This window comes from Trachurus japonicus, chromosome 23 (genome assembly GCF_045865225.1).
Source record: "Trachurus japonicus isolate A0001 chromosome 23, Traja_1.0".
Taxonomy (NCBI): domain Eukaryota; kingdom Metazoa; phylum Chordata; class Actinopteri; order Carangiformes; family Carangidae; genus Trachurus; species Trachurus japonicus.
Window position 1 is genome coordinate 14,692,339 of NC_140929.1, and position 22,472 is coordinate 14,714,810.

At 41.4% G+C, this 22,472-nt stretch overlaps 1 protein-coding gene across 1 annotated transcript in view; it reads right to left on the bottom strand.

The window, feature by feature from the left end:
• ifrd1 (interferon-related developmental regulator 1) overlaps positions 1-22,472 on the bottom strand; it is a 114,641-nt gene that overhangs the window by 34,558 nt on the left and 57,611 nt on the right. The gene's annotated exons all lie outside the window — the stretch shown is intronic.

Below are 22,472 nucleotides of genomic sequence, written 5' to 3' on the forward strand. Positions count from 1 at the left end.
TTGTGTGCACGGCATGCGTTTGTGCGCATGTTTACATATTTGCATAGGGGCGTGCATGCTGGCAGCCATCCCGATTCGAGTGTGTGTAAGTGTGTGTGTGTAAGGGAGATGATGGAAGGGCGGATGACTCTGCCTGGAGGCAGCAGCCACCCCATTGTGGAGGGTGAACACGAGGCCAGACACCTGTTTTTCCCAAAATGAATTATGAAACGGAGCCAAGTGCGTGTTATTCTCCACACAACTGACAACAGAGGCCAAGGCCAAAGACCTGAGGAGATACAGAATGAGGCTGGCATTACAGAGACCGCTGAACAATAAGATATCCAGAGTAAGAAAGCATGAAGGTTATGAGTCCTTGTTAACTTTAATAGACTCTCTTATAACGTGGAATGGAATTTCAATAGACTTTGGTGTTGCATGCTTTGCTTTGAGACTGATGCGGCTCAATTAAAACAGCTGGAGAAAGCCATTTAAATCTAATGAAATATTCATTGTCTACTGTATGTTTAGACAACTCATGAAGTAAACATTATACTGGAGATGGAGCTGCCTTTTTAATATATGACGTATATTCTGTGTTCCACATTAGCTGTTTTAATCCACAGTTCACCCACAACAATTTACGTCATTTGGAAAAATAAAAACAACAACAACAACTCGTGCAAACTGGCTGCGCACAGATTGACAACTCACCGTTTCTCGTTTCATGCGGCAAGCAGATGCCATTTATTTGGCATTATCTATTCATACCTGCACCTTTCTATTTATGCTCCTGTTCCTTCCTCGCTAATTTGTACAGATGCCTCACCTTGTCAGGCAGCTCTCCTCATGTAAAACTGAACCACAGCTCCTGAAATAAACAGGAGAGAGAGAGAGAGAGAGAGAGAAAGAGAAGGAGCATTTGGCTTTTACTGCAGTGTGTGGGCAGCTGTCGACTGCACCCGTGCACTAACCTGCGCCCGTCGATGTCACACACGCCACCTAACCGTTGTGTCAGGCTCCAAGATGCCACTCTGATAAGCCTTCTGTGCTGCAGAGATCTGCAAAGCGCTCTGCCAATGCAGTGAGATCATCTTTGTTGAAATTTCCTTCAGGAATTTTCCTTCATCATACAGGAAAATGATTGAAAATGACCTCTTATCTAGTCTCACTCAGATTCATAATAGCATTAACATACAGTACAGTGTTTACAAAAGTATGTCTTCACCTTCCACAGATGGGTTCACTGAAGCTGAGCAAACATGTGGATTTCTTTATCCATGGAGACGTAAACAAGAAATAATTCATATGGTTCCTTTAACCCCCAGTGACAAACAGTGCAGGGTTAATGAACATGTATGCATGCGTGCAAGGCAAGCATAAACATACACAGACAAGCACAAACCTGTATGTATGTATATACAATACATATACACAGATGCACATAGTCACTTTGTATAAAGATAAATCACAGTCTGTGTCTGTCCCACAGTCATAATTATCAAGCAGACAGACTAGTGTGCTATATGGATTAATTATTTTTATTTTTATCATTTTATTACAGATATCAATTAGACATCTGCAAAAACTACTATTTCAGCAGCAGTTCTGCAGGGAAGCAGTCGTCTCTCAACCATTCACTACTCAACCAGCAGCAGCAGCAGCAGCGACGTTACACTCTATGGGACCCTGTCCTAACTTTTCCCTTCATATGGGTCTTAATGAAGACACTCTGCATCGATGGAGTCTAATTGTTATTCACTTCCATTTGATCTCCCCTCACTGAAGGATAGATAATAAGCTATAGCTTATGTTGGATCAGATAAGCACACGGCTTAATCCACTGCTTAGAAATATGCTCAAATTTTTTGGTTACACACAGCCTCCGTAAAAAAGGCACAATCCTCCAATCTACTGAGATACCAAGAATCCCCTACAACCCCCAATGCCCACCAGCACTAACACGTTGAGAAATCAAAGCTTAAGCAGTGCCATTTGCAGGCGGGGGTTTAAGGAATGCAACTTTCAACAAAAAGGTTACAAAAAATACAAAATACAAAAAAAGTATTATGAAATGTAGAGACATTTCTTTGGCAGCGCGGCTTGTCATACAGTAGAAAGGCCCTCCGAACAGACAAAGCGCATCACGTCACAGATGGATCCCCGAGGACGTGAGCTCCTTCATCCTGACCGCTTTACATAAAGGGTTACACAGATGGGATGTTAAGCTGCGTCGTCAGGAGAGTGTCCGTGGTTACGTGGATGGACGATCGGTGGAGTGTGCCGCCACAGTATCAGACGAACAGACCTTTTGCCGAGAATCCCTGGGACCAATTTACTGCAATAACGTCTGAGGGAGAAAAAATGATACAGTGGGTGTACATGTCAGGAGTCATGAACTACATGACATCAGTCTGAGTGAAACTGAAATACATGGGTGGATTTTATCTTGAACAATCTGTCCATCTGTCAGTTCATGACATCAAGGCATGCCTGATACTGCCCGAGGTATGTCCAAAGTGTTCAGAGGAGTTCTAGGAGTTTTTTTAAACATGATCTGCTGTGCGAGGACTCTCTGGGAGGTTTGCATTGTCCCTCAAAATATCATCGTTCACACCTGGAGGTCACAGGTTCCGCACTGTCTGCTCAGAGTACGTCAAAACCAGAGACAGCCGCTCAAAATACCATTAGTATTTCATCATTAAGCCTGTTATATACGCAGAAATGTCAATTTGCATAGCGTGTCATGCCCTGCCGGAGGGTGGCGGAGCGTCTGTCTGTCTCCTTGCGTATTTGTCTAAAGCCAGAAAGTGGCTGACATACACAGAAGGTGTGAATCTCCTACTTGTGATTAATTTAGCCCCTTTTTCCCGTGGCAGCAGCCTGCCATGAACGTTTCGCCGGCTCAGATTAACTCCGATCAACATGTTTACAGTGAATACCATCTGGTGATTCGATTCTGACAAATTACCCCGTGTTGTTGCTGGATTATGCCTCGAAAACCGACATGTTTATTTTCCTTTGGCGGTCCTCTTCATTGTGTAAGTGGGGGGAAGATATTGACTTGACTTGCGGCAAAGCTGAAAGTGAAAACCGGACAGGCAGCAATGCTAAGTAAGTTTGTCGTTCCTGAATCTCCACTCCTGGAGGAATTAGTATTTGATTTGTGTTGCTGATGGTGCTGAAGCTTCATCGGCTTTTGTAGCTCAACCCCCCCTCCTTGTACCTGAAGGTTTCCCTATACCAGACAAGTCAGGCCGGATTGGAGATGCACGACGGATAGTGGTGTTGAGTTTAAGGCCGACAGGGCCCCTAATGACCGCCTCAGCCTGCGTCAAGCAACACCCGTCTCTCTCCTCGTTTTCTTTAAAGAACTTTGAAGTATTTGCATCACAAAGAGGAAAAAAAACAGCTCTGAGGAAACACATAAACATGCCTGGGCATAACTGTGCACATGACTGTACTCATGTATGTAAAATATCATGCACACACACACAAAGATGCACGTGGGCTGAGGCCGTGAATTGCTTTCCAGTGGAAGTTGAAATGAATATATTCTGTGTTCGCATTTGTCCACAGACCACAGCAACCTCATTGAAGATAATCACCAATTGAGAAAGCAGCCGTAGCGAGCGTCGCTGCTGCTCTATAACAAATACCTGTGGGGAGTTAAATTGCAATATCTTTTGCTGTGATGATAAAACATTTTACATTCTGTGTGTGTCTGTGTGCATTCATTTTTTTTCACCATCCCACACTCTATACACACACACACACACACGTCAGGCCATGCATGGTTGGCTTCCTGCCTCTCTTGTACGGGCTAAAACCTATGTTTAATTTCCATTTTCCTGCCGCATTGGCTGCCCAGTAAATTATTAATGTCCATCGGCGGCAGCGGTAGTTCATTTTCGAAGCTCTGTATTTGTGTCGGATGAAAAAAGAAACAAAGTGAGATAAGAAAGAAGGAGCAGAGAGAGAGAGAGAATGGAAGGTAAAGAAAAAGAGGTTTGAGATTAAGGGGAAAATGGAGGGAAGTCATCTGTTCTGTTTGTCATGCAAGGTAAACTAACAGGGGACAGGAGAAGGTGGGGTTGGAGGGGTGGGGTGGGGGGCCTTCTGCTCATTTCAGCATAACACAGAGATAGGAGCAGAAAGAGGTGACAGTGTGAGCGAGGAAGCAAGAAGGGAAACGAGAAGTGAAAGGTGTGATGTTGGAAGAAAACCCAAGAGGTAATCCAACGGGGGAGCCGATCCCGACCTCCGTGTTATGAACGCCACGCTCAGCTTCAGGTGGCCTCTCGCAGGTCAGGGGGGCACGGCGCGGTGACAGAACACACTCCTCCCTTCGCTCCCTCGCTCCCCCTCCTCCACCACCACCACCACCACCACCACCTCTCTGAAGGCCTGCGCACGAAGGGAAACGTTATATTTAGCTGAGACCGGTATTTTGTTTGTTCACTGGAAGCAACACTGCCCTTGGAAAGCGGCCAGAACACTGCAGCACGGCTCCATCTCTCTTGCTGTCCCTTCATGCCTCCTTTCTCCCTCCATCACCACCCCCACCACCACCTCGCCCACCCCTCCTCTCATCTCTGTCACTTTCTCTCTGTCCTTTTTTCCCTCTTATCCTTCTTTCTCTGTTGTGAGAACAGCACACAGTGCGGCACAAACAAGTCAAGTATCCACAGTGAGTAGCCAGCAAGGCAGCCTCCTCCTGCTCCACACAGGGGGGAGGGAGGGAGATTTATTGTGACACTGTTGACAACAAAATATATATATTTTTTTAAAAGCCTCCTTTCCAGAAGCACCTGGAGATAGAAACAGAAACTAAACAAGGTTGCTCTTTCAGCTTTATTATCAACAATCTACATTATGCATATACTCTGTCTTCATAAACTTCAATACAAAGACAATCAAAACTCTTTTTTCTTCTGAGCTGAGAATGTTTTGCTTTTCTACTTTTTTTTCCTTTCTATTTTTTATCTTTCTCTGATTCATCACCTTGGCAACAAAGTGATGGTGATGGGAGAGTGGGAGTCGTAATTTGGAGCGCTTGGTGTAAAAGCTCAACATTATAAAAGAGTGTAAATGTGTTACTGACCTATATTCTCAGCCCACATATAGAAACCCATCCTATGAACCAGATCCCTCCTGTATCGGCCCATCTATCTGCTGTAAGTCGCTCTCCCCAGAGCCTGGTGGGAGGTAATGCCGCGCTGTTCCTATGCCGTGACAGGTGAAGCCACCACTCTTAACGTGATTCATGGATAAGTTGTCACAAAGTGCTTCTTTGTGCCTCCCCAACATCCCCCTCAGGCATCGTTTCATGCGCACCTATATATGTGCTCGTATGTGCGAGTGTTCGTATAAGTGCGCGGGGTGCGCCTGACACATAAATCATCAACTTAATTATATTCAAAACAATGGTTCTGAACAACGTCAGTCCCAATTACTGCAGCCACAGTGATTCACAGTGAGATCTAGGTACAATCTGCGAGCAGTCACACCAACAGCCAGGTAAGAAAACTTCAAAGTAGGTCAGGAGTAACTTCAAATGTTCAACTCTCATAACCTCAAAGATGCTTTAGAATACCTTAAGGCAATGGTTTGTTTTTCAAAAACATATTGCTCTTTTTGAAGCCGAATTCCCCAAACCAGAGGAGGTAGATATCGACAACGCTGAAAGCCCAAAAAACGGCACAATAAAGGATCTATCTGACCATTACATCTTTGTTTTTTAGCTTGGAGATGTAGCCTACTTATCCTTACTGCAGTGTTCCACATCGCACATTTAAACTAATGTTGCAGCTTTAAAATATGTTGGATAAACTATGCCGATATCCAAAAAGAAACTATATGTGACAGTATAACATTAGTCTCACAATGGCTAGTTTGAAATGTCACTCCAAGTATGACAGATATGCCTGATAATGACTTGGCATTATGTTCATTTTAGCCAATTTCTTAATGGGAGGACTCGTTTTGTTTTGTTCTTATTGAAGTGTGAGAAGCTGCGTTACTGTTTTGAAGATCAATCAATTTAATGACATAATTATGTCAATTTTCTTCTCATTCTTCTCACGGACACAGAGAACGCAGTAAAATGACATTTTATCTATCTATTCTATCTGTGTCTAATAGAGATTGTACCTCTCCAGATTTACAGGACTTGTTGAACAACTCGTTGGATAACTGTTACGGTTGCTTAGGAGAAACACCTTGTTTGCCAATTCTAGTTTACTGGCTACTTAGATTACAGATTTTCCTTAACTCAGCACCATCTCACCATGGCATGAAGCCATAGCTGCTACTGAGGTCATCTCTTCAGTGGTTTTTCTCAGGAAAGCTGAGAGTTTTAGTAAACTGTAGAGAGTGTAAAGGCTTTTTGAATAGAAGAAGTTACACATCACGATGTTCTGATACTGACACTATATACTCGATATGAACTGTTTTAAAGGTTTCAAAGCACAATGCAGAACTTTATTTTGAAACTGAAATACCATAGCCGCAATGACATAACGGATGATTGAATAAGACATGAAAAGTATAAATAACTGGCATTTTACAGACTTTAATTTTGTCAGGTCAGGGTGGTGCTGTGTTTTAGGACTCTCTAGATGTATCACTTCAGTGTGTCCCTGGTATTAAGCTCTCTGCAGAACTCTAAATCCCATGGCCTTTTCCTTAAGCTACCACATGAGTTTAATGGGATATTCATTCAGCAGTCATGTGGAAATTGTAGTGTATCACAATTTCTTTATATTACTTTCATCCTATTCTTCCTAATATGACACTACTACTCTGGATGAATCTGTCACTTTTCCCAAAGTGATCCAAATATACCACCTGGAAAGGTCACATAATATATCTCCAGTTTCTTGAGATTAATTATTTCCAAGTACGGCCAGCTTCTTCTGAATTTCTGCATTTTTATACTTGACATCTGGACACAGCTAGACAGGACTCTGGTGACTTTCACCTCCGGTGGACTCGGCGTCAAAGCCCTGACAGACAGGACAGCTGTAATTTCAGAAATGTCAAATGATGAGCCGTCAGAAATCATTCCCCAAAAGGAACATATAGCTTCCTGCGATGATGGAGCTTCATTTGCATTCGATGTTGTGCGTCAGCAGACAACGCAGTGTCCTCAGGCTTATCAGAACTGTGTGCCACCGCTGCTCCCTAATGACATTGACACACAACGGGAACTAAATGTTTGCAACAGCATGAAACACCCACTGAATACACAAGGTTGATGGTAAGGTAGCAGCAATGGCGCAAACATACAAAAACACACACGCTGCTGCTGATGAAACACGTTATGGGTGTGTAAACGAATAGTCATCACATGAATTCCCCTCTGTAGAAATGTCAGTGATAGACTCAATGATGATAGTTTCTGCTTGGAGAGACAATCAAACAGGTGGTGGAATGATACTGTAGAACAAATTAACACATCACTCCACAGCCAGCACATTAAGCAATTTGCTTTCCGCTTCCAAATTGAATCTTCTTTGTTAAAAAAGGAGTGATGAGAATTTGATTTCACTTTCACAATCTCTGGCAGGATTTTGTGTATTTCATAACACCACACATTAACACATCCTCAGTCCTGCATGTTACACTCAAAGAATGATTGAAAAGAAAGCCGCCAAATTTGTCACCATTTCCGTCCTGCTCCCCGCTATCACTATTACTGATAGAGAACATTTTCTGAACAGTTGGTAATTGAGTTTGGTGGACTCATGGCCTCCAGTGCACTCTCAGTAGATGCTGTCCAAAACCATTATTCAGATTTTCTGGAAATGAACCATCTATGAACTCCCTTGCCGTAGGATTCAAAGCTTTTAAGGAAAATTTTCCCTCCCTCTCTCTCTCTTTCCTCTCTCTTCCTCTTCTGGTTTCTTTTCAACAAGAAAAAAAAAGTGCAGGCCTCGACCTGCAGGTTTTGTAGACAATGCTGCAGAGCCAACAGAATTTCACTCTGTCACTTTCACCCAAAATGTTTTTTGTTCTGCTGAACTTTGCCTGAGCGCACAAAGTTATTCCTTCAGCCCTGGGGCAATGGTCACCTTAAGCAAACAGAGAGTCTAAAATGAGATGTGACTGAGGTGGCATACAACTACAGGCATTGACAGAGGTGAATATAGCTACAAGTTAAAAGGTGTTTTTTTTTTGTTTTTTTTAGCTCTACTGTAGATGAGGGCTGCAACTGTTTGCAAAAAACACCATATTGCGATTATATGGGCAGATATTGCAATATGCAATTTCTGTGGGAATGGTTATTTTAGGTCTTGTACCACACAAACATGTCCCTTTACATCCTGAGGGTAGGATTTGTTGGCCTTGGTGTCTGCGTAGCAACACAACACTTATGGTGCTGATAATGCACAACAATTGTTGTCACATTTTACTTTTATCAGAAAAGTTGCAGCTCCTGCTATTTGGATATTGCACAGTTATTAACTAACTGTGTGTGCACCCCTAAGACCCATGTAGATAACTCTCTTCCCTTGCATATTGTATCATAGTGTAAAAACAAATAGGGTACACACAGAAAAATCCACATTACACATACACATATAATTATATTTCAGAGCCTTTCTTTCTTTCTGAAACTATGAGAAGCAAGACTGGACATAACAATATCATGGGGGAGATGAAAACACAGGGGAAACAATCACTGCCTCCTTTATGTCCAGGCTCTCTTCAGCTGGCTCTGAGGTCTTCCACCTAAACACGCTTATCGCAGTCACCAGACAGAAAGGACCGCAACACATGCTTTCATCTCAACCCACGTCCACCTCTCCTTCCACACACTCTCTCTCTCCCCTTTTGTGTTCACTTTTATTATCATGGACACGTCCAGAAAAAAAACCCAAATGAGTATCCACCGGTTAATGCTGCCAGCCCGTACCCTCTATGAACCTTTTTCCTGTTAAATATATCAGCTTAAACAATGTGACAAGAAAGAGCTGCCATACAAGAGCCATGTGCTCAGTGTGAATGCCCCCAATTCAAATCATCATCGTGATATAGCGTATATAGCCATGGCCTCTTCCAGTGATGCGGCCCACGTCGCTCCTGAAGCTAAACGGGAGCCTCCCTGGGCCATGATGGGGAGGATTTGAGGCTATCACAGCTAAGTGGTCTGGCTTGCACACTGAGGGAGTTGTTTGTTAGTTTGCCTGCTAGAGTCTGGTCCAGCTACATCACTGCAAAGTGCTTGCCCCGAGCTCAACTTGATGCAGCCCTCTGCAGCAGTGTGAGGCATGCAGCGTTATCGTTTCCTCCCTTCTGCCTTTTCTCAGTCCATTGCGCACACATGAACACGTACAGCTTTTGGGGGTAATAAAGACTACTCAATGTACATCACCCAAAAAATTGAATTATGTAAATCCAAGAAGCTATAAGAATGCACAGCTGAGAAAGGGATTTAGCCAACACCTGCAGAGGAAACAGTACTGGAGAGTGTCAAGTGAGGTCGGTATCTTGAAATTTGATTAATGAGCTTGATACAGTATGGCACACTAATGTCAATTTCCATACATGTGTTTAATGTATGGCTCACTGTACCACCTAATGAACATGTCAAGACTTCCTGTCCTCCCCCTAAATGAAGATGTATCATCGCATATGGAAATGAAAAAGGTTCAAAGCCTTATCTGGCTGTTTCTCCCTAACACACTTATCAGGCATGCCACAATGCTGCCTTCCCACAATCTGGTGAGGAAAGCAATAAGCCGCTTTTTTTCCCCAAAAAAATATTATATTACCTAAAGCTTCGAATTTATTACATCTGACATTCAGAGCTCAGTCAACCCAGCTTAATGTACTTTAAAAAGTTCCATCATATTGATTAAATCAGTGTTATGAATCCATTTCTAGATGTGAATGTCATTTTTTCCAAATGAAATAAAACACGTAGACCTGCACTAAATGTAATGTAATCTGACCCATGCTATTTTTTTATTTTATTTTATTTTTATTTTTCATAATACCTTTCACTGTGCCATGTTGATTGATGACTCCTGAGCCATGTGTTGTAGCTGACGTACAACATTGTCTTATATGGTAGTTTGTTGTTTATGACCACCAGCTGGTATATCTGCACTGGGACAGTTGTAATCTTAATAAATGTGTCGAGATAAAGCAAGAGATGGCAAATTTATTGCAGTAGAAAATGCAAAAACTACATCAAAAAAAGCTGGTGGCAACTCTAGCAGCGGGGTATAGGGGTATTAGCCTCGTGGCTTGGGGGGTTCCAAGGGATGGCATACATTTTTTGCTGTATTTGGTTAAACTCCCCGCAGTGCAAGCCCACCCACAGGCGAGTAAACAATCTTCAGGCATTTTGAGGTAATTATAATACTATTAGTCGAACAACAATCTGGTGTGAATATGTGCAGCAAGCTACATTAGAAGTGACAGAGAGCAGATGACCATTAGCAGTTGTCAGTTCCAATGTTGAGGATATGAGAAGAACGTCTCAACACAGTGCCATGTGGCATCCTGTCCTCTGTTCTCCAGCACCTCACAGCAGCAGCTTTGATGTAACCCACCACTATTTATGTAATAACACAGAGAAGATGTCTGAAGTTTTAAATAAAACAACCACACCAGGAGTGAAATGTCAAGCTGATTATAGTCTTTGTGTTTTCCTTTGTCAGCCTCTTCTTGTTTCTTTTTGGGTTGTATCTCCTTTACTGCTATCAGAGACGGGCTTAACAGTCCTTCTATCACTATATCCTCCCCTCAGCTCTTCATCACTTCCCATGATGCTTCATTTGCCTTTTGATAACCCTTCTAACACACTCCTCTTCTTCACAGTGATTCACTTTTGATGTCAGTTATTTCATTTTCCACCAAGGAGCCCCTTTAAGGGCTGATTTTATTCACTAAAAACACTAAAACATACATACCTAAAGTGCCTGAAAGCTAAATTTTTTACTGCCATCTTACAGGACTGATGGATCATGTTTTAATGCACACAAGCAGGTAATCCAACTTCCTCTATGTGTCTGTGTGTTTTCCTGGGCACAACATTTAATCATGACTTATCAGAAGCCCCAAATTCCAAATTATGAGAGGGAGCTGCCAGCGAGCCAGCGCCCTGCTGCACAGCATCTGAATCACCTAATTTCAATATCACACCACAAGAAAGAGCGCAGTTTGACAGCCTCGTACAGTTCTTTATTGGGAACTGGGGCACTGCGGGGGGAGAAAAAGTGTATTTCTCCAAGCCATCTGTGGGTGAGTCATGACCAGAGTACATTACAGATTGATATGTCATTATCAAACACTGGCCTTCTGGCTGCGAATAAGAGGAGAGGGACGGGCGGATGGGTGCCAGGGAGGGAGAGTAGAAACTAGGATGAAGGATGATGGAGGGAGCGAGGGCAGAGGGAAAGATGAAAAAGCACACAGGGCAAATAGGAAAAGATGGAGTGCAATAAAAAAAATGATTAAGTTGTCACAGTTTAGAAAGCAGTACCTAAATGCAGACAACTATGTATGTCAATATAAGACATGAGTTCAAGGTGTTGTTCCTACCAGCTTATATTAAATGCTTTTCTGCTCTGGTCTAGAACGCTCCAGGCAAAATGTGATCGTAATAGGGATTACCTTAAATGGCAATTAATAACTTAACCAATAACTCAACAGCAAAAGTAATTAGGCAACACTGCAGTAAGCTACTTGTCACATTCATTCTGTTACTCAGTACAGCTTGCATGGTTCTGGTTCACACTCTGAGTAATACCAGGTGATTCCTGGAAGTTCGCTAATCAACTATGCTAAGCCAAGCCAACCGACTAATGCTATGGAAATACTTTTAAAATATAAAAAAGTGTAAATATAGTGGTAGAAAAGTATAAAATAAAATAAAAAACTTAATTAAATCATAAAATACTAAACAAAAACACAAAAGAATTACCAGATGCTAGGCCTGCCCGATTAATCTTATTTTCAATGTCATCATGATGTCATGCACGATAAACACATTGGAAAAGGTTGTAATGACTAAGTTTGATTTACAGGCTTACAGGCCTTCACTCTCATACACCTCGTAACCTAAGCCACACAGCTAGACATAGCCTAACGTAACAACAACAATGGTGAACTTCCGTCGGGTCTCTCGAATACCACGCCTGAAACAGGTCCACGCGGCATTGATTGGCATATTTGTATTGGCACAACTTTTCATGTTTAGTCCTATCTTCTTCTTTTTTCTGCGTGGCAGTGTAACAGCGCCACTACAGGCCTGGCGTATGTACTACAGCTTATTGACACAGGAACTGTATGGTTAATATGCACACCTGAATATTTGCTTATTTATCGCAAGTCAGTGTCATTGCACATCTGATATTTTGTTGATAGCGCGCAGGCCTACAAGATGCTACCTTTTGGTTCTTTAATATCCCATATGTGTCCAAAAATATATAATATTCTCAAAAATATGCCAATGTGTAGTTTTGTGTCAAACTGAAAAAGTTTCTTCATACCATCACTTCTGATTTATCAGTCAAGACTTTACCAATGAGGCACAGCATAGTATAATATGTTTCCCTTCTTTCTGGGATGGGACAGGGGGCAAACTTGTGTATCTTGCTTTTTTGCTGGTTCATTATACGGAATGGTAGCTCCACATAAAAAAGTGAGAAAGCTGGGTATGAATAAACACTGTGCTGTTTTATGACTGAAAACTCGACAGCAGATGAACCATGCCCGTGATAGCTCTGCCGGGAAATGGAGAGACAGACAGAAAGAGGGAAACAAAAAATGAGAGAGATGGTGATGAATAATGAAGAGGCTTGATTTTACTATCTCTCACCCTCTAACCCTCCCTGATAAGACTTTTCACAACGGCCTGTTAATGCCACCTCCCTCTCTCTCTCTAGATTCCCCTCCCAGCAGTTTTTATGCTCACATATTTGCTTTGTGCCTTTTTCCGAATGCTCCGACTCAGCAATACAGTAGAATGTAATATTCAAAGTACCTTCGCTATATGAGGTAATACACCAAGCTTTCTATTTTAACCGCAGTTTCTTATTTGCTCACTGGGGTTGGACTTTGTAATAAATCCTCATATAGCTGTGGGGCTTGTCATATATTTTTCTTTCATTTCTTTGCTTTTCATTTCTTCCAGACGCCCCATCCCTCTCTTTCTCTCTCTCTCTCTCTCACACACACACACTGGCAAAAATCCCTGTTCTCTTTCAAGTGTTCTCCTAATCTAGTCTAAGAGAAGTGATCTCTCCGTTGACACAAAAAATGTTTCTTCTTTCCCCTCCCTCCTCTCTCCTTCCTCCTCTGCCTCTTCAACCTCCTTCTCTCTTTTTTTCCTGCTCCCTCCTTCCATTTCTTGTTATTAGGCTGAGAGCTCACGATGACTAAAACACATGCTTAATCACACAAGATCACAACAGCTGTTCCAGGAAAGGTTTTTCGTGATAGGAGGTTGCCGTGGCGACAGCTCGACATGTCTCTCTCTCTCTCTCTCTCTCTCTCTCTTTCGCTCTCTCTCTCTGTGGTGATTGGCGTTCCTTTCTCTAATGCCACTCAAAAAGCTTGAGAAAGAGAATGACTCAGGACAATTTCATGTGTCAGTGCAAATGGCCCCGACAGCACGTCTGAGCATTTTATGATGTGCCGATGACTCAGGGAGGTTCAGAGAAAGGAGGGCTCAGAAAGGGTCCCATGAAGGCCTGTTGTCTTTGAATTATGCATACAGTACCTGCATGAATGCAGACAGCTGACAAATATCAGTTGCAGCCACAGCGATAACAACAATGCCGCTGACGGCTCTATGAAAGCCAAAATGGATTTCTTTTCAATTTACAGAAGACTAATTACAACCCAGTGATGTCTGTCTGCAAATGATAGAAACTGGCTACTTAAAAATGTGACTCCTATTATGAAACTATTACACTTGGTAGCCTGTTGCCAAGCCTCATTACCTTATTTAGCATTCCCTCTGAAACTTCATGATGCAGTAAGCATTTTCATCTTCATGTTTATAATGAGTTTACACAAAAAGTGGAAAATGATGGTCTATAAGCATAAGTTGGGATATTTAGACTCAGAAAATTGGACTTAACCTCTTTGATATAAGTCATCCGACATTAAAATTGTACATTGTAATAGTGATTGTCAACTGCAGGATTCAATCATGCACACACGTCTGGAATTCAGAGCCAGTTAAAGGTTCATTTTCTCAGGGAAATTCTGATGGAAACGCTAATGAAACATATTAATCCTGCATCGGTTTTGAACGAGCCATTATTTTCTGGCTTGAGAGTTACTAGATTTTACTTTGCACCTGTGTTTGACTGTACAAGAAGTGCAGATGTGTCATTAGGCAGACATTAAATACTGCCGATCTGACGACCAGTTTGGCATATGAAGGCAGTACTTTGATATGAATTATAAATCTGGCACACAGCGTTATGTTCTCAGGATTATTACCTATTGCCAGACTGCTTCTGAACCTCTGTTCTAAATGTATCAATCTGGTGTATATTGAGAGAAACTTCCATCGTCTAGTTCCAGTTTGATTTGGACAACATTTAGCCTATAGGTGCTACCTTCATAATACTGGGACAGTCTCTGTGTTCAACAAACCCTTAATTCACCCACACAGGTGTTTTCACTTGTTTTAACTGACTTGCCTAATTAGACCACCTGTCACACCTGTGTGCACATGATTGACATCTCCATGGCTTCATGTGTTGGGCTGGCTTCATACTAGATGACACATACTGTAGCCCCGATTGAGGCTTGTTGCCAACAATTACTTGTCCTATAATCCTCAAGTGTGTGTGTCGGCCCAATTATTCTTCTGCTTCAAATCAAGTCAATGCCTCCCCAATCTTGAATCCTTAATATCGTAATCATAAATTGGAATTGTTGTAAATTTAATAAAAATGAGAACTATCCCACTAAGAATTTAGATCTGCTTGGATTATTGCATGGAGATGGCAGCAGTGAAGAAAAAGTAAAAAATAGTTTTCCTATCAAAAAGATTATAATAATTCAAGTTTTCTGTAAATGAGATGGTCTGTGAAGAATTCCGAGTGAGTAATCATCTCAATTAGCTGCAGCTGTTTGGGTTACTGGGCAACAGAGCCAAGCTTTGGGTAGGTTGTAGGCTGGACCGTCTCATTGACCATTGCTCTGTCCCAGTCCACGTGGTCAATGGAGGACAAAGCATTTTCATCTTCATGTTTATAATGGGTTTACACAAAAAATTTAAAATTATGGTCAATACGCATGGGATATTAAGACTCAGAAAATTGGACTTAACTTCCTTGATATAAGTCATCCAACATTAAAATTGTACATTCTACTACATTCCTCCACTGGATGCAGCTCCTGAATTGAGACACAGTTTATGTCAGCAGTCTCCCATTTTTTAAAAATCAATCAAGTTTGAAAATCGTCTAGTTGTAACGATACCAAGACTGCAACACTTTCTATGTCCAACAAATCCAATCAAATCTAGTCGCAACAACCCAGACAGGTGTTTTCACTTGTATTGCCTAATCAGACCTCCTGATTGACAGCTCCATGACACTGCTGGATTTGTTGCATGTGTCAGGTTGTCAATAGATGAAGAATACATCTTACATTTCTACATAACAATGCAATGTCATCCTTACGGATGATTTCAAAACAATGACAGTTATTTTCAAATGGAGACATTAACAGCATCTGCAAGCACAAATGTAACAAGGCAGTATAGTGTCTCATGCTGAATAACTGGGCTTATCACAGATTTGATGGTACTTGATGTTCCATGGCCACAGTACAGTGGGCTATTTCTGTACTCGAGCAGGTTACACAGGTGCTGTCCACAAGGTGATATCTTTCCACAGTATAGGTTTGAGTTCGTGTATGTGTGCTGGACTGTGCAAAGTACAATGTTAGGTGTTGTTAGGGTAATTTAAGTCATAAATCATAAAGACACTGACTGAACGGATAATTTTGGGTGAAATCTGCGACAAAATAACACAACAACCAACATATCTATCTATCTATCTATCTATCTATCTATCTATCTATCTATCTATCTATCTATCTATCTATCTATCTATCTATCTATCTATCTATCTATCTATCTCAACATAAATTTCACTCCAGTACAGGCTAAAGTATTTAAACCCATTGAAGCCCTTGTGAATTTCTGACTGCAAATTACCAAACGGAGACCTGCTCACTCTCATATCTAAAATAAACTTGTACACACGTACTGTATACACAGCTCCCAAATATGGCATTTCCCAAAGAATAATCTATTGAGGTAAATGTAATTTTCAGGCCAATCAGGCATCTATCTGTTTATGTCAGTGCTGTTATCACTGCTCTAATGATGCATGAAAGTGCTTCACTCACTCACCTTAACATTGTGTGTGTGTGTGTGTGTGTGTGTGTGTGTGTGTGTGTGTGTGTGTGTGTAGTATTAAAGATGGCGAGAGAGAGCATATGATCTGAAGAGCAAAATGCACAGTGAAGGAGAGAGTTTGAGACAGGGAGATGAGGATGTGAGTGCTGCACGTATCCTTTTGTGAATTTGCACTTTGAGAAATGAATCATCAGCTGGTGCACAGAAGGTGCCTTCACTCTAATGTTACCACAAGTTATGGATGACACATTCACACCAACGTCTTCGTGACATTTCATTCACACTCGCATTCAAACCAGCAGTCCCTTTGTCTGTGGTCAGAAGTTTACAGATTCTACATTTCAGGGGTCAGATTTCTGCCAGGCATATACAGTAATCATGTTCGTCATCACCCTCCACACACCAGGAAAAACGCTGCCTGTGTGTCCACACTTTGTCACTTCTGTCTCTGAACATGAGTTGCTCGTTGCTTATCACACCTCAGACAATTGGGCGACCAGCATTTCCTGTGAAGGTTTGCGTAACATTGGTGTGGGGAGAACTGCAGGGGTAACCGCAAGGACTCATGGGTGTTAAACAACTGTGACTGCTGTTGACCTTATGTTGCTATTTTTTTCTTTATGTAGGCCTAATGCTTGACAAAATGTTACATATCTATTTGACAGGGGTGCCAGCAGCATAGCTGAACCTATCCACCTGCAGTCACTGAGAACCAGTAAATTCCAACTATGTGCCTACAGACACGCTAGTGGCTTTACATTGCTTATATTAGTGCAGCAATGCTCTGAGTTAAATGCTAATATCAGCATCCAAGATGACCAGGTTTCTGAAATAAAAGGAGGGATATTTCCATAGTCGCATATTACTGTATATTAGTCATTTAAGGCGAACATTTGATCATTTCATCATTACTATCTCTGAGTTATAATCTCATTCATTAAAAAAAAAAAAATTCATCACACATCCATGCAGTAGCCTACTACTAAGCCAATATCAAAACAATAGGCTACTACCTAATATAGTAAAAGTCCTTGCTCTCTCATCCAATACCCAAACTCACTGATGTGCTCTCAAACAATAATTGTATAGTTTTTGCTATTTGGCCTGGAATGAAGCTGAAACAGATGGAGCAGAAAAAATACAACTGGGGTGGGTGAGGCTCTTGAAACCCCACCTTACCGCTGGAGAATGCAAAGCAGCCTCACAGCATTGAGAAATGGTCAATTTTGGTCAATATTAATCTGCTACACCTTGTTAGACAACATTAGGTTACAACTGTTGAGCTCATTTGACATAAGCTAACCATGAGGACAAAAGTTCGCATTTTAAACCAGACACAGTGGAACAGGTGATCCCTACCTTTGAAACAGTCTTGGTCACCAATTTTCTGTCTCCTCTTCATATATAGCTAGGCCTATTCATTTAGTCCATTCAGCCAAAGCATCAAAAGAGTTCATAACAGTATTTCAAGACTTCTTCTTCTTGTTGTATCATTTGTCTCCTCTCCACTTCATATTCTGCAACAGCAACAAAAAGTATTCCAGGTCGTGAATATTCCCGTATAGGCTATCATTACATTACACCCCCTTCTCTTCCAAAAAAGTGGCAACAGTTTTGTGCGGCGAGCTTCTTCTTCTGCTTTAATCGTCGCTTGGCAACCAGCTTGAGGGCGCATTACCGCCACCAAGAGGACAGGTGTGTTATTGCCTGTTTCTTTGACATCATGTAATGACTGCACATTCCCTATAGCGTATCCCCAAGGAGGTTTACAGCAGTGTTTAGCTTAGCCTTCTTTAATATTGATTTCTGTGAGTTTCTTTCCTCCTCCTTCAGCTGTCAACCTGTGGACACAGTGAGTCTGAGGACGTCATATTGGGCTTTTGTAAATTGTGATGTAGCTACTTGTTCCTGAGATTTTATCGACCAAAAAGTTCAATAAGAAAATAATTAGCAAATCAATTGATAGTTGTTATCATTGTCAGTTCAGGAATAAGAAGCACTAAACACTAATGCCACTTTGTTTAAGAAATCATTTGTGTCATGGGAATTGATCACATTGTTATTTTAAATAGCCTATCAAAATACACAGAGCAATAGGCTATTCAGATAAAAGGTATCATAACCCATTTAATGCTGTAGTCTACTTTTCGGCAAGCAACATTTCAGCATTATGATTCCTCTCCACTTCCTGCCTCTTCTCTTGATCTCTCTGTCTTTTATCTAGGTTGGAGTCAGTAGGTTCCTGGCTGCCAGACTGGCCAACAGATGCTGATTTGTTAAACCTGAGAAAGCACAGTGAGACTCCTGAATGCTGCCCCATTCTCTGGCATATTCTCCTCTACAAGCCCACTTTGTGCTGGTGTGGGTGTAACGCAGAAACAGAGTGGAGGGAAATCAAGTGACTAAATCTTTGTCTCAGGTCCATCTGCTGAAGGGAGGTGAGCGCAACTGGACTGTGTTCACACTTGACAAACCGCTGACTAATCCAGGCCAATTACAAGACAAGCACATTAAAGCTTGGCAATAGAGATATAAGTCAAATCCCTCATTTGTGAAACCGTGTGTGTTTAATGAACAATGCCATTATCATCAGCACTGTTGATCACAGAATGAAAAATCCATTCTGCCGAGGTGCACAGTCAACTTTAAGGGAGTGTACAGCATTTCTCACAATGGCACAAACAGATTCATTATTTGAATTGTAATTTTCCCCCCGTCGGCACAATTAATGAATCAGACTTTTCATCATCACAGCTCAGTGGGACTGAACAGGTCGGGTTATTAAAAAGTCATCGCTGCTTCACTCAGTGATCTTGGGCGAAGGACTAAATTAGATTGGTAATGTATGATTGCCCTCAACTGGGAGTTATAATCAAAGTTCATGTTAATGGAGAGACAGAATGTCTCTGTACTTTTCAGGTGAAAGCTAATAGTAGAGCTGAATAATGTCAATAGAGGTTCTCTGTTCGTTTTTAATAAGCAACCATCCCTCTTATGAAACCTCTTATTAAAGAATCACTTTTACATTTGAAATCCTCCTTCCTTCAAACTCCTTCCTCATCTACTCTAAGTGCCACATGAAGGACATTCTCCAGCCTATGTGTCTCATATTCAGTGATGGCACTGTGTCTGCAGTGTTGACAGGGGATAAAGCGGCGTAACAGCTGTTTGAGTTGATCCCTGCGAAATGACACAACGTCTTGGCAGATGAGGCATTGTCCTTGTCCTGGGAAGATGGTTTGCCTTTCGAGCAGGAAGTGACTGTGAGTGGTGGATTTCACTTCTTTTCAGCATTAATCAGCAAAGAAGGATTTATTTTTACATCCTCTCCACGCAATACAGAGTGTGCCTCCTGTCTTACCAGGGTAAAAAAAGAAAAAGAAAAAAAAATCATAGGCTCATATGAATCTCGCTGCTGGAGAAGAAGGAAAGTAAGAAAGGAAAATTACAGTAATATTCTCAGATTTTGTCGGCTTTATCCAATGTCTTCTTTGTTCTTGTCCTTCATAATACAATCTGGCTTTGACACCACCACCCAAAGAGACTTTATCTTTGAATCTGCTTAAAAGGAAAGGACATTTTCCTCTCCTGAAGGAGAAGCAAAAGTCAACAACTCTCGAGGTCCTATCTGCATATATATCTCTCTTTCAACCTCTCAAACCATTTCTTTCCCTCTAAATCAAGTTGCTAGGCCTTTTTTTTTCTTCCCCAAAATTCATTTCAGCCTTGATGGATATACTAAGCACCGATGGCTTTTGATTTAGGCTTCTGATGCCGCCTGCCACTGCTAACATCCACTTTGGGTGCAGCGCTCCATCACATTGATTTCTCTGAAGATGAAACTCTGATTGAACAGACCTCTCCCAGCAGCCAAGGACCGCTATGTGTGTCTTTCACTGTTATAACATATAAAGGAGGACGGTGATGCATCCCATCACCTGGCTGGGAAATGAACCGGTACAAGTAATATGACCCAAAGATGACTATTTTATGTGAAATTAGTTCTATCTCACTGCCTCTAAACCAAAGTGCTGCTCTGTCAAGATGGAGGATTCACAAAGGTGGTCTGTAATTAAAAGGCTACATCTCACATTTGCACACTGATGCTTACTGCAGCGACTGATAAATTTGAGGCTGATAACTGATAAAATTCCCAGCAAGGTGCAGGATGGAAATAGATCTTTTTTTTTATTATTATGTCCTTCACTCTTTTTAGGCTTTTCAAATCACAGCTCATGTTTTCACCCAGTACTCTTTGTACTTGGACAATGATTCTGCAGCACACGATTTACCTCCAATGCCAGTGCTCAGTGCCAATGCTGGAAGCAGTGTGCCCTCTATGTAATGAAGCAAAAACTAAGGGTGTCAGGGTCGGGGTGGGGGAGTTGTGTAGTGCCTTCAACCTTCACGCCAGAGATCAAAATTCACATCACATCTCAAGCCAAACATCAATGTTACTCTTTCTTTTCTTAACCATGATGATGATCCTTCCCTAACCTTATCCTTAAAAGCTTCTGAATACTAGCTTGGCATTTAGAATACTCATGTAAATTAATATTTATTTAATTCAGACCAGCCTATGTGTGTATGTGAGTGTGATTGTGTATATGTGCATGTGCCTGACTTGTGCAGCAGGCACATGCAGGTGGTGTAGAGGTGTGTCTGACATTAGAATGAAGGTAGCCCCTGCATAATTCAGATAAACCTGTCTCCTTTAGTCTCCTATATCCCTCTCCTCTCTCTCTTTCCCCCCTATCCTTGCATAACCCTTCCCACTTTATATGTAACTCTCTCTCTCTCTCTCTTACTCTCGCTCTCCCTCTTTCTCTCTGAAGCTCTAAAGATCTTTTACTTTAACCCTGCAAGAGATCACAACATATCTACATCATCCATGAGCTCTGATCAGTGTGCAGTGATATTACCCTTCATCCCAGAGATGGTTCATTATGCGCACCTTGCACACACACACACACACACACACACACACACACACACACACAGTCACAGTTTTTGGAAATTATTCGATCACCGTATTCTTCTATTATGCATGAATGCAATGTTAAGACTTTAATTAAATAAATGTGGTGATCTCCTCTATTATATTATGTGTCTTCTTCATCCAGGAATAAATTAATTTTGGAAGCAATTAGCAGAATTTCTAATGACCTACCAAACACACATACCTCTTCTTTTGCATATAAAGTTTTAACTGTTGTTACATGTTCTTACTGGAATTCACCCTTCACTGGACACATTGTTCCTTTGGTTTTAGTTTAGTTTTTTTTTTTTTTTTTCATGTTTCCAGGTTATCTACACAGAGCACTGCAATGTTCCTACTGTGGAGTTAGAAAAAGGACTGGATTGATAAAAAACAATGTTGTGCAGGAAGTGCAAAGTTACAGTACTGTATATGACATAAATATCATGAAAGCTTCCTACAGTACACTAACATACTGTAACAGATTATATTGCATTTTATCAATTTACTGCTCACAGTATATTAGGTGAGAGTAGTTGGTTTCATTCAGTTGGTTTAAAGATTCACATCACAGAGATACAGGAGAAAGCACTTATACAATGTGATCATGAAAAGATGCAAGTGGAATTTTCAAGTCAAACACAAAATCATCACTGCAGCACTTTACTATTACTGTGACATTATGGATATAATGTGTGGAAGAAACATTTCACAACAGACACAGGCAGAAGAAAAATCTGATTCACATTGAAATTGCTGCTCTGCTTGTGCACAACACCACTCCTCATCTCCTGTATAAGCTCTCACTATATCATGAAAACCCATTTTCTGTTGGTCAAAAATGTGATACTCTATTGAAGCATTAGCATTATTCAGCGAGGATCCTCAATTCAGAATGGATTTCAGTTCATTTTCTGGTCAATTAAATTTCAAAGATTATTGCTCAGGACAAATAGATGATAGCACATTTCAGTGTTTACATCTTACTCTCAGCCATAAACGCTGTGTGAGAAGAGAGGCTGTGCGCGCAAGCAGTTGTGGGGGCTAAAGCACTGTGTGTTCCCAGTTGTGCCTTATGTCAACATCTGATCAAAGCAGCAGCACACACAC